Genomic DNA, 13,322 nt, shown 5'->3' on the forward strand with positions numbered 1-13,322 from the left:
GTTACGGAGGCACAAAATATGAGTTTCAGTGGTATGTTTGAGGTAGAATTGGAAATTTGAATTTTATGAACAGTGTCGTCACCGTCACCGTGCAGACTGCTAGCGCCGCGTGGTTCGCCTGTGCTTCCCTCCACCTGCCGTGCCCTCGCTGCCACCTTGCCGTGCTTAAGTCTAGGACCAGCGCCTTCCTCTCCACTCACTCCCTCTCCATTCTCCCTCTCCCTCTCTTCTATGCCTCTCCCTGCCAGCGCCATGGCCAAGCTGGGCAAGACGGTGCTGCTGCTGGCGTTTCTCTCCCTCTCCTCCTCCTTTCTCAAGCTGCTCTGCCCGCCGCTGCCAGCCACGGTAGGACCGCAGCTAGCCACCGTGGCCTTGACTCGTCGCGCCTCGCCGTTCACTGCACCGAAGCCCAGTCGGCCGTAGCTTGGTGTTGCCGAGCCCGGCCAGCCGTGGCCTGGCCACGGCGTCATCAGGCCGGCTGCCAGCACGCCTCGTCGACCGGTGCACCTCAACCTTGGCCTGCTCCTCGCCGACGAACAGCCCGGCCACCTCCCTGGTGACCCCCGACCGCGGCCGTCGTTTCCTGCGTCCAGCGTCCAGAGGAAGAAGAAGAGGGAGTAAATCAGAAATAGAAGCTTTTTCATGTGTTCACTTTGCATAAATGCCAGACACATATATTTACAGATATGGGCTTAGTTCGTTTCTGAGGTCTCCAGGGTTCCGAATGCAAAAGTATTTTTCCTTTTTCGTTTTAATCTTTTCTTTTGCAGATTTCTGTGCTGAACTTTGGAAAATCGTAGTAATTAGTAGAAAAATCGTACAATAGTAAATAAGGACATTTTGGAATCCTTATGAAATTGTCCATGCATGAGATCTATAATGTGGCATGTTTTAGTTTAAATATTTTGCTGTAAAAATAGATCTATGCAGCTAGGTTCTTGATACTTGCCATGTCTTGTCTTTTTCATAACTGCAGTTTTTATGCTCAAATAAATGTGAAATTTTTGTGGAGTGCTACTATGGTGATTGTTGTTGTCTGGTAAAAATTTCAGGAGTTTAGGATTTATAGTTTAAGAGTTATAAAAATAACAAATGCCCTGTATTGCTTTGCTTCTACTCTGAACAGTTCTACATGTTTGAATTAATTGGCTCAATTAAGTTATGAATCATGATTTGATGACAATACATGAGTTTTAGTACTTTTCTTAAGCTTTTCAAAAAGATAAATATCATAAATGTTGGTTAAGTAGATCTTGAGTTATAATTTCTTGAATCTCAGTGGCTGTTTCTGCCCAAACCCCGACAGGGTTTCCTTGTTCTTACTGTGGAGCCTTCTTACTAGTAGAATTAGCTTTAGGTGTTTACAACAAAGTTGTTTAGAAATTGACAATCTTTCTAAAAAGTCTAGAACCACATTTATTGGACATATATAACTCCATTTATATCTGTTTAAAGTGGCATGTCAGTTTCTGTCTATGTTTTGGACAGAGATGCAATTATTGGATTAATTGACCCTTCTAAATGTAGAATCATCTTAATATGAGAATAAGAAAGTTGTAGGTAACTTCCTAAGCTTTTCAAAAAGTTATGGTTCATGTTTGTTGGAGGTCTATAACTCTAGTTATGCTTCTCTGAAGCTGCTATCAGTTTTCTATACCACTGCTGTTGGGCTGGATTTGCAGTTTTACTTGTGCAATTATTTTCGTGGTGTAAATGATGTTTGCTATGGTTGTAGTGAATACAAAAGTTGTAGCAAATTTCATAATCTTGCTTGTGTTCAAATTGTAAGACCATAGGCCTGATAGTTTAGGAGTTACATGACTTTTAAGTCTTCTGTCAAGTTTTGATTGTATTCGGAGCAGATCTGAAAGATGCTAGTGTTTGATCTAGTTAGGATTTGAATCACACCTAGATGACATTAAGAAAGTTGTATATAATTCATGTATCTATCTGCTGTTAAAATGTGGTGTCATTTGTCCAAGTAGTTTAAGAGTTACAGTTGTTTAAAGTTGGGTTATACAATTGATTACTCTCTGTCTTGTTTAGACCAGTTTATGTAAATGGGTATATTTGACTTAGTTAACTTGAGAATCATGCTAAGATGATTAAATATGAATTGTCGAAAATTTCATAAGCTTTCCAGAATGTCTTCTTGCAAGTCATTTGGATTTGTTTAACTCTAGTTATAGCTAAATCTTGTAGCTGCTGTTTGCATGTCCAGAAATTGACAGATTCCAATTATAGTTGTTTGCTTGTATATTGCTAAGTGTGGCTCATACCTTTGATGATGGTTGAGTTAGAGTACCTGAGATCTTGGGAAACTTGTGTCATGCTTGGTGTTGTCATCTTCTTTGCTATCGTGGCATTATAAATTGTGCGATATTTAAAGTAAGCAATGCGAAGTGCTTGTGCATGTTAACGTAACCTTGTGCTTGTCTTACTTACTGCATGCGCTGCATTATCTATTGCACTTCCATGTATTCATACACCTGCATCTTGCATCTCATTTAGGTACGCTAGATAAACCACGTGAAGGATGTGATGTGGAGCCGAACTCGAAGATTGGGTTTGGTGGATCTATCCCGAAGATGGAAGGACTAAGCAAGTGCTAGGACCGGAGATGTCACCAAGTCGGTGCAAGCTAACTGAATTGACTTGTGTCGGATCCCAGGCAAGCCTAGGAGCATTTTAAGTCTCCCAGTATTTTACAAATGATTACTTAAGTACTTATGATTGATGCATTAGGTTATAAGAGTTGAATGGAACCACTTGATACATATAAATTCCTTGTCCAGATATTACACCTTTAACCGGTATAGGTCCAGGATCGAATATATGCTTAGCCATGCTTAGACCGGTAGAAGTCGGGTGATATCCTGTCACCTGCGAGATATAGGTGGATACCGGAGCACGGTTGGCTATATTTGCCATCGTGGAAAAGAACCATGGGGTAAAAGTAAATCAAGGCCGGGCGGAGTCTATGTGTAGGTTGACTCATGTGATTCCGTCTGTGTCGATTAAGGACCATACTGTTGTTGGCGCTTCTGACAAGATTGAACGCATGCCTATCACTTAGCTGGCCGGATAACTCGTTCCGACCGCGAAGCTGAGTAGCTCAACTCAGGCCGGGACCCGTTCTGTTGTGCGCTCCTTGCGGGGGGCGATCAGACTGAGCCCAAGGGCAGGCTAGGCCTAAACGTCCTAGCATCTGGTGTCCCAGACTGTGCGGCGCGGTACGGACCCGTGAAATGTGTACCTGAGTTGTACCAAAGGTGACCTAAGGTGACCGTTGATCTGGTCTGCCTGGGTTTGTGTTAGGAATAAATTCCCGGCTGGTTGAAATCAATTCGAATCGTCGTCTCTCCCGGATAGTGAGAAACTTGGCTAGTCCCAACATCGTAGTAATTGTATTATGGAATGTGATGGTTCGGATAAACATGGAATTACTATACCTGCTATGGTTACTATTGTATGCTCTAAAAAGATATACCACATGTTTGGCACAGGATAGTTGCTAATCTAGAGACGGATAGTTCTAATTAACTTGATGACAGAATTATAATTGTATAATTGAGTTAATCGCTTTTTATGCAAAATATTGTCAAGCTACCTCCACTTATAAAGCCTTGCATACTACTTGGAGTCAATTTTATTTCTGGTTATGACGGGTAAGTCTAGCTGAGTACATTCGAGTACTCAGGGTTTATCCCACCATGTTGCAGGTAAGGTTTTGACCTACTGAGGATGGTGGCTAACCACCGGTGGGCTCGGTGACTCTATATTCACTTCTCATCTACATGCTTTTGTCTGAGGATGTCACTTATGCTAGCAATGTATTTGGAACTTATATCAATGTTATCCTTTGAAAGCAAATATTGTTTTCACTAATCGGTTTTGAAACCCAAACTTGTACTTTTAATTGCGAACTCATTGTAATATTATTTCCGCTGCAACTCTGTGTATGTGATGTGTATTTGCTTAATCACGCGATCTTGGTTGTGATGTTGATTTACCGAGGTCCTGCGTGACACTCGGCGGACTACCGGGTTTATATAAGTGAAAGTATGTGTGTGTCAACGTGTTAGCGAGGACAGCCGTACTTGATCTTGTATAAATTGGGCGGTTCTGTCATTATCATATTTTTAGAGCATGGAGTATTTATTTGTGGGTAATGGAAACGTGCTTTAGCGTATTCCCAGTGTAGGAACAACTGTTTATTTATGGCGTGTACATGAGTTTTGATCTTGAGAGCATGAAACATCTCTCAACAGGGGTCACAAAATTCAATTGAACTCAACACAAAGTAAGATGCATATGTGGGAGGTTTTTGTCATGTATGAACACATGTGGCCTTGGTAGGTATTTGTATGTCATTCAAGGAACATGGTATTTGAAATTTTGTTTTGTAAAATACATCTCAAGTACTTTGCAGGAATAGATAAGTGTCATATCATCCTACTATATCTCATTCGTCAATTACTTAGATAAAGTGGGTTCCCTATGATGAGTGTTCACAAGTTTTTGGAATATTAGTAGGGGATAAAAGGTATACAAACTTTTAATCATAGGAAGATTATGGAGATGGAGCATCACTTTTTATTTTAATTTGTTTGAATTTAGTTTTAGAATTCTTATTAACGAGGTGAGAGAGAGAGAGAGAGTTTCACAGACCGTGATTTTTGCGTGTGCTATTTATCTGTGCAAAGTTGGAGGTGATTGTGATGCCTGCCCCACACTTGTACCTTTCTTCATTTCACAAAGGATCCAAGAGACAAGTGTAGACAGATAATTCTAAAGGGAAACTTTATTTCATCATTAAACTAGTAGGCACATCATTCAACAAAATAATTTGGAATGAAAGAATGAATAATTGAAATATGCGCCTAAGAAAACAGAGCATGCGCTTAAAAATAGAACATGCGCCTATTCAAGGACATGTTCTACATGTGCCACTCTTGGCACCTTGGCCAGACTATGCCTGAAGCTAAAGATGCAAACATTTAACTGGTGCTCAAGGCTTGTCGCTCTAATGTTGCTATCATCTAGCTGTCCTTTGAGGATTCGAACGTCCTCGCGTAGGTTTACGATCTTATTTTTCAGCAAGGTGATTTGAGGATTTTTGGGAGGTGCAGGCTCTTCATCCTCCTCAAAGATGGTGCATGATTTTAAGATAAGCGACTTAGTGGTTCTCTTAAACCTGAGGGGTTGAGATGAGGAGCCGGCTGTCTCTTTCGAGATGGATTTTTGGACAGGGGTTGCCGGCCCCTTGCCTCTCCCTGGTTTGCACACCAGCCCCTTTCCACACTTGCCATTGGGCTTTTGAACCCCTACTATAGTGTAGCTATAGCTATAAACGGTGTTTCTCGAAGGCGTTACACGGACGCTTTTTGTAGCACTTTCTGAAGTCTTGCACTTGAGGCTGTCGGCCTCCGAAGCCAACCTTGATGGGGGCGCCTACCTAGGTTGGGCACCAGCCTGTGGCGCCTTGGTCCTAGCCGTGGACCGCATGCTGGTGCCACTGCTTGCCCCGCTACGGAGTGGAGGCATTGTAACAACCCGTGCTTCCTCTCTCACATAGGTGTTTTCAGGTGTTGGGTTGACGGACCGTGGAATCTCCCCTTGGTTGAAGGTGGAGTTAGAGCCGGTGTACAGAGCGAGCTCTCTGTTGGCCATGGCTCACTAGGATGCTTTGGATCAATGCTAAGTGTAGAGGGAAGGAATGCCTTTGGTGTGGAATGGGAAGTGGTTTAGGGTCCTTTATATAGGCTCAAGTACAGCGTGAGATATAGACATTTTGGTGCTAAACCCTAGAGGATCGCTATGTACTCAGTCAGAAGAAGCTATCCTAGCAGACAGCGCCTGAGAGGAGCCAGGAGGGGGACAGCCATTCCCTGGGGTCACCAACCCCCTAAGGGGCGCTGCCCTAACCACGCTTCCTTCTAGACGCTCTAACATGCATGAAAGTCTGATCCGCGTGGTGTTCCATTTTTATCCTAAAGTTTTAAACACATTTGCCAATTTTATATGTTATTTTCTTAAATAAGACATGAGCAAAGTTTTATTTTCACATAGTGTGTGATTGTGAATGAGAAGTGTATGTGAGTAACAATGCAAGAACATATTGGAGATATTTGAATTTTTCATAGATTTGCAATGAATTCATCAAAAGAGATTAAGTTTATTTTATCAATTTCTTGATTTATATCATGAGAAGGTTCTAAGAAAACTTTCAATCTTTGACCCTTAACTTTAAAAGTGTTACCGTCATTGTCTTGAATGGTGACCGTGCCGTGCATTGATGAGTTGACGACGATGAATGGTCCTTCCCATTTGCTACGTAGCTTACCTTTACCGAAGAGCTTGACTTGGGAGTTGAATAACAAGACCTTGTCTCCCTCCTTGAATTCTTTCTGTTGGATTCGGTGGTCATGCCATCTCTTGGTCCTTTCTTTGAAAAGTCTGGCACTATGGTAGGCTTTCTCATGCCATTCTTCTAGCTCAGAGATTTACATTTGTTGGTTCTTGCCAGCTAGCCTTACATCCATGTTCTAGTTGTTGATTGCCTAGTGAGCTCGGTGCTCAAGCTCAACTGATAAGTGGCAGCTCTTTCCATAAACGAGCTGGAATGGTGACATGCTAATGGGGGTTTTATAAGCTGTCCTGTATGCCCAGAGGGCATCAGGAAGCTTGTTCTTCCATCCCTTCCCCATGTCATTGACCATCTTCTGCAGGATATTTTTGATTTGTTTATTTGAAATTTCTTCTTGGCCACTGGTCTTTGGGTGGTACGGGGTGGCCATGTTGTGCTTGGCTCCAAGTTCCCTTAAGAAGGCTCTGAAGGTCTAGTCGATGAAGTGGGACCCCCATCGCTTATTACCATTCTCGATGTTCCAAAGCGAGAGAAGATCACTTCGTGAAACATTCTCCTGGCACTCTTGGCATCGGCAACTCTGCATGGCAAAGCTTCCACCCATTTTGATACGTAGTCGACGGTGACGAGGATGTACTCACAATCTTGGGACTTTTGGAATGACCCCATGAAGTCAATGCCCCTGTAACACCCTAAAATTTGCAAGATTTCAAAATAGGTTAAAATGATTTAATTATGTAATTTGTGAGCATTTAAACTTAGAAAAAAGAAAAAAATAACTTTGTTAAAATTAAAATCCAATATAAGGTCTAGCTACATGTTTATGCATACATGATGCTGCATATTTATTTTGTGATGATTGGGTTTGATCAAAACTTCAAAAGGATTTAAATTTGAATTGAATTTGGAATTGAAAAATGTGTTTAAGAAAATAAAAAGGAATTTCTTTTCCTCTCCTCTCCCTTCCATGTCATTCGGCCCACTCTTTCTTCTTCTCCTGCGGCGGCCAACTTCTTCCCTTCTCCTCCACAGCCTAGCAAGCCACAGTTTCCATTCAGTTCTCTCGTGCCTCCGCTCGTGGGCTGGCCTAGCAAGCCAGCCGAAAGCAGGCCACCCTCTCCTCTCTCTCCTATCGTTGACGACCTGGGCCTGCATGTCAGCCACGCCGTTGTCTTCCTCCTCCCATCTCTGTGTCGGACTCTGCTTGGGAGTCCACCTCCGTGCCGATTTCTCATGGATTGGCGTGCGCCCTATGCCGCTGTCCCATAAATATCGAGCCCCCATACCATGCTGCCCCCCTACCAAGCCCTAGAGCAAGCCGCATCACCTCCACCCGAGTCGACATGCCGTTTGAATCTCACCGTAAAGAGCTCGCCGCTGCCACGCTTGTCTAGTTGCTCCACCGCCACCATATGCTGCTACCAAGCTTCGTGTCAAGCTTTTGAATCCTTCGAGCCCCTTCTTTCTCCTTTTCTCGCTCTAGCTCACTCGTGCCGTGTCGCCGAACGTTCACCAGAGCTCGCCGTCCGCCACTGTCGACCGCAAGAAGGCCCTAGGTGAGTTTGTCGTCTTCTCCTCTTTCTCCCTGTGCTCTCGGCTCGCCAAACCATGACCTCTAGGGCCCTAACCGAGCGCTTTCGTGAGCTTCTCACCACCGATGATGGAGGATCGCCATGCCGGTGTTCAAATCTGGTCACCGGCGTCTCTCTCTTATCCTCCCATATAATCCAAGCCATCCAACTCAGATCCAACGTCCAGATCTCACCGTACCCCTTCGCCTGGTTTATTTGCAAAAGAGCCCCTATAATTTTTTATGTATAAACCCGCAGTCCATAGCGTAATTCCATAATACGTTTTCTTATTCAGAAAGCGTTGTTTCTTTCTAGTAGATTCAAAATACATTTTCTCTATTTACAGATAAAGCCTACCCGAAGCCCCTCGTCGCCGCCGTGGTGACCTCGTCGGAGCTTCGCCACGTGTTCCATCATGGAGCGGATCCACCGTGGACTTTGGTCACTGGCGCCACCTTCTGTAGCCCAACCGTGAGCCCAATTGCAAGAGCGACCGGGCTTTTCACCTCGGCCACGCTCGCATACAGCACTGTCGCGTCCGCCAGGGCTACCGCCGCCGTAGCCGTCGCTACGAAGCCCCATAGCCGCACTTAGCGCCCTAGTCGGGATCACCAAACCTTAGTGATGCCGACAAAGCCCGGTAGAGTATCCCTGATGCCTTAAAAGGCCTTACCATCGATCCTATGCCATCGCCGCTCGATGTAGAGCTACCGTTGGCCGGAGAGAGAGCCCCAAGGTACCACCTTTAACCCCTTGGTGGGTTCGTCTTGAGCCCACGATGTCCATGAGCCCCTTCGTGGCCTCGTGGATCCATCTTGGTGCGTAGCACCATGAGCTCGCCACCAGCAAGGAGACAACCAAGGAAGAGGAGGGAGCCGTCGCACCTCTGCCTCCTAGTTCATGCGCTTGGTCCACCGTGAGCCATAGAAGGAGTGGGCGCGATCCACCGTGGACCTTGCTTGCGGTCTAGGGACCCTAGCCGCACAGTCCACCATGAACCATGTCTATGAACCCAGCCCAGTGGCGGTCCGCACATGCCACATGGATGATCGTGGAGCCGACACATGTCCGGGCCTGGCCCAGCCCAATATCCGGCCCAACCCGGCCTAATATCTAGCCCGCCAGGCCTAGGCCGAGCCTGGTCAACCATTGACCGTTGACCTTGACTGTTGACCTGGTCCCACCTGTCAGTCTCTGCCGAGCCACAAGCCAATCAGGAAGCGCCATGTGTCAGCCTCTGGATTTTCCTATTTTTTCTTTTTCAAAATATGTTTTAAACTTAGAAAATTCATACGACTTCAGAAAAATGTGAAACCAGAGTCCAAATTTTTCTAAAAATGAGCTCTGCGTCATAGGCTTATGTTTGAGTGCATTTGGATCTTTTGAATTTCTGTTGCTTCTTTGTGATCATCTATAGGAGTCGCTTATTGTGGCTATATGTCTCGTTTGACAGGCCTGGAGGAGCCGCAGACTAAGGAGAATGGCCCTGACTACACTGAGGAGCTTGGAGACAAACTGCCAGGTGCCACATCCCACCCAACCTCGTAGAATCCTATTAGACATGCTATAATGTAGATGTTGGTGCTTTACTTTCATGCAAATGATTTGTGATAGGTTGCATGGTAGATTTGCTTGAGCCATTACCTTGTCGCAACCTATACCCCTGCACACCCGCTGTTAGGCTAGACGCTCGCTTACTTACTTGCTACTGCTTCTACTCCACATTATATCTAGGATGTGATGCTTGGTGGAGGATTGTTGTGAGTGGTTAAGGCACTTGGTGCCGATAATGTGGTAACAACCGGGGAGATCTTAGCGTGCGTCTTGGGTGTGTGGTGAGGGTTGAGTCGATCGGGCAGGATCTTATGATGAGTCGTTGGACAAGTCTTGTCAGGGGGGGTGCGACCTGGGCATCCCCTACGAGAGGTACCTATGGCGGGTGTATGTGAGATGAGGAGATCTTGGGTTGGAGTGTCTTTATGGGATGAAGCCCCGGGATGAAGGTGTCATTGAGGCACGTGGTGTTGGTTATCCCCTTTTTGAAGATATCCTATTCGGTCCCCCTAAGGACTGGTATATCGAGAGAACCGGATCATAGGACCCTACGTACACACCACTCGCTCCTGAATGAGCGAGGGATGGTTACCCGACCAACTAGGACGGTGCCATTACTGCTAGGTTGGAAGTGGATAGTGTAGGGAGGTACGGGTGTATGGCCCACACCCTCCTAAGATATCGTAGTGACCTCTGGGGCCCCAGTACTACGTCTCACAGTCTTAGCGTGTCGGTGGACTCCGGGGTGGCCTAGGGCTATGTGGTAAGATGGTTCCATATCGTTGGGAGGTAGTCGATATCAACCTAGGTGGGGCACCACTGATGATGGTGATCTTATGGTTCCAGGTGTACACGCTCTGCAGAGTTGATCGATCTATACGTGAGTGTAGTCCTTTTTTCTCTCCCCTTGGGTTTGTTGGACTTCGGCTGTTAGCCGATAAGGCAAGGTACGAGAGGGAGTCGTCCTTGCCGCTAGAGAGTGTGAGAGTGGTGAGATGTGTGTGATGGGATGGGAGAACGTGTGGATGAGATGGGTTAAAACATGATGAATTATTATTAAAACTTGACATACCCGCATAGGAAACTACAACCACAAATAGGTCTTTTGCTCTACCCTTGCATTCTACTACCACAAAGCAAACGCAAAGCATAGGGTCGAAGCCAGTGGCCAGTACAAATCGTATTGATAATTGTTTGGCAAGTTCTGAGTCTGAGTACGACTTCTAAGGAGACGGATGGGAGGATTAGAGGTCTTGTTCCTGCGCTCAAGTTTGGTTCGAGAAGATGGTGTCGATGCCCGCTGCCTTTCTACTTGATGTTGTTCTGGATGTTGCATGCTCTGAGTGATTCCGCCAAGTGGCGATGTAATAATGAGTAAACCTTGCTATTTGTACTCTCCTTAAGACATGTATTCGATGTATGACTGTGATATTGATTGATATTTGATAATGTGATGGGATGATTGCCTGGGACTATCACGTTATATTTCGAATCTGTGGATTTTCCTTCAAGGAAATCGGGATCGTTTCACCGGGTCCTTCCAAATCGGAGGCGCTGCGCGTCCTTCCCCTCTTGTCGCTCAGGCGACACGTGCCCCGCGTGGAGCGCGAAACGGAGTGCAACACAGGGGCGTTCGAACGCGGGCGTCCGTCCAAACGTCCGAGCGCTAACACTACCGAAGATAAAATCCAAAGGTAAAAAAGAGATCGAAGCAACCTCAAGACCCAATTCTTTTGTACAGAGCCTTCACTTCTCCTACACAAGCAGAGCCTTCACTTCTGCTACACAAGCACAAGCTGGATCTGATTTCCCATAATTTTCCTGTGAATGGCACACAAATATTAAGATAGTGAGTTCTAATTATATGAAGAAAACTTAGCCAATGGGCCTTACGAATAAGAAGTCCTTTTGCTTGTCATCAGCACGCTGAAATGCTTGAACAAATGCCTAATTTCAGGAACACTTGAAGTCTTCAATGTCAGTTCCATGAAACGCAGAGCACTTTGATGGTATTGGTACCATAGTGAAGCGTAGTAACTTGCCTTGCCGATGACATCCGGATCGCCAAAGCAGTCTAGATAATCATCCTCAAAGGAAAATGTAACTACTAACGTTTTATGTGAAAGCGTACCCAGCAAAAAAAAAGGCTGTTCAAGTCTAAAAAGATCAACTGTACTGCTAAGATGCCTACTATACCTGAATTTGGAAGTAAACACCCATTTCAACTAAAATTTGCTTCACTTGAGTTTGAGCATAAGACTGTCTCCAACAGAAACAACCCAAACACAATACTCATTCAATTCAATAGTATATGTTACCTACAGTGAAAGGGTCACGGACCCAAATCTCGCTTCCTCCGACAGACCCCCGAGTAGCCAAACCCCGCCTCCCCGTATGCGCCGCACCACCTGCAAATCCACCAGCAGCAGGACCACCTACAGCCGGCGCAGCACCAGCAGCAGCAGCCGGCGCAGCACCACCTGCAAACCCAAATCCACCAGCCGCCGCAGCAGGACGGGGGCGGCGGAGGGAAGGAGCAACAACAGTAGCTGCACTTGGTGGCGCAGCCCAGGGAGCGGAGGCAGCAGGCGCTCGCGCCCAAGCGGAGCTCCAACAAGGACCGCCACACCAAGGTCGACGGCAGGGGCCGCCAGATCCGGATGCCCGCGCTATGCGCCGCGCGGATCTTCCAGCTCACGCGGGATCTCGGCCACAAGTCTGACAGTGAGACCGTGCAGTGGCTGCTGCAGCAGGCCGAGCCGGTCATCGTCGCCGCCACCGGCACGGGCACCATACCGGCGTCTGCGCTCTCATCCGTCGCACCCTCGCTCCCATCGCCCACCTCTGGGCTTGCCAGGCCGCATCACCACCACCACCCGCACCACATGTGGGCGCCGTCCGCTGCGTCCGCGGGTTTCTCCTCGCCCTCCTTCCTCAATTCTGCCGCCGCAGGCACGGGAGATGCCACTGGTATTGGCGGCATCATGCAACGGATGGGGATCCCTGCCGGCCTCAAGCTGCCGAGAGGGGGCGCCGCTGGGGCCACCCTCGGCGCTGGCGGCCACATCGGCTTTGCGCCCATGTTCACTGGATGATGCTTTTTTGCCTTCCGACTCGGAGCATGTTTTTGAGGCGCAAAACACTGTGCTAGACGTATTTTGCGTTTGGATCGTCCTTTGGCTGCGTTGTTGGAGACAGTCTAATCGTCCAAACTCTGACAGGATAGTAGCAGTGCGCATGCGACCTTGTAACAGTTTAAAAGAATTTTGCTGCTAGTGAATAACCGCTCCAGAGTAAAGTACAAGAAAATGAATAGACAGATTAAATATTCACTAAAACATGCACATAAACGCATTCTACGGATATAAACCCGGCGATGCTTGCTGCCGCAGGTTCTGGTCAAAAGTGGAAAAAAAGAGAGAAAAGAACTGTTGCTACCAGCATCAAGTTCAAGCTTCAGCACTTCACCTCGAGGCTAAGGGCCTGTTTATTCGATTTATTTGAGGTGCATCTTTTAGGCTTCTGACTCAAACTCTCTCTCTCTCTCTCTCTCTGTTATTAGGCCATGTCCATCGCAAGCATATCACCTTAGAAGAGAGAAGATGACATGTATTCTCAAACCACTAATGAGATAGCAATGCTACAATGCAAACCAACATGGGTAGGTAAAGAAAAAGTAAGCAATGCAACAGGTTTTTGGGTCTGTTCGGCTAGTATTAAAGCTGACTGATAAGTCGGCTGAAGCTGTTTTGTTGTGAGAGAAAAATACTGTACATTCTAACTGATAAGCCGGTTGATAAGTTCAAACGAACATGCTATACCACTGC

The 13,322-nt window shown here is 46.3% G+C and overlaps 1 pseudogene; it reads left to right on the forward strand.

Moving 5' to 3' along the window:
- Nucleotides 1-252: 252 nt before the first annotated feature.
- On the forward strand, nt 253-12,684 carry LOC136455002 (transcription factor TCP20-like; annotated as a pseudogene).
- Nucleotides 12,685-13,322: the final 638 nt, after the last annotated feature.

Source organism: Miscanthus floridulus, chromosome 5, assembly GCF_019320115.1.
Source record: "Miscanthus floridulus cultivar M001 chromosome 5, ASM1932011v1, whole genome shotgun sequence".
NCBI classification, from domain to species: domain Eukaryota; kingdom Viridiplantae; phylum Streptophyta; class Magnoliopsida; order Poales; family Poaceae; genus Miscanthus; species Miscanthus floridulus.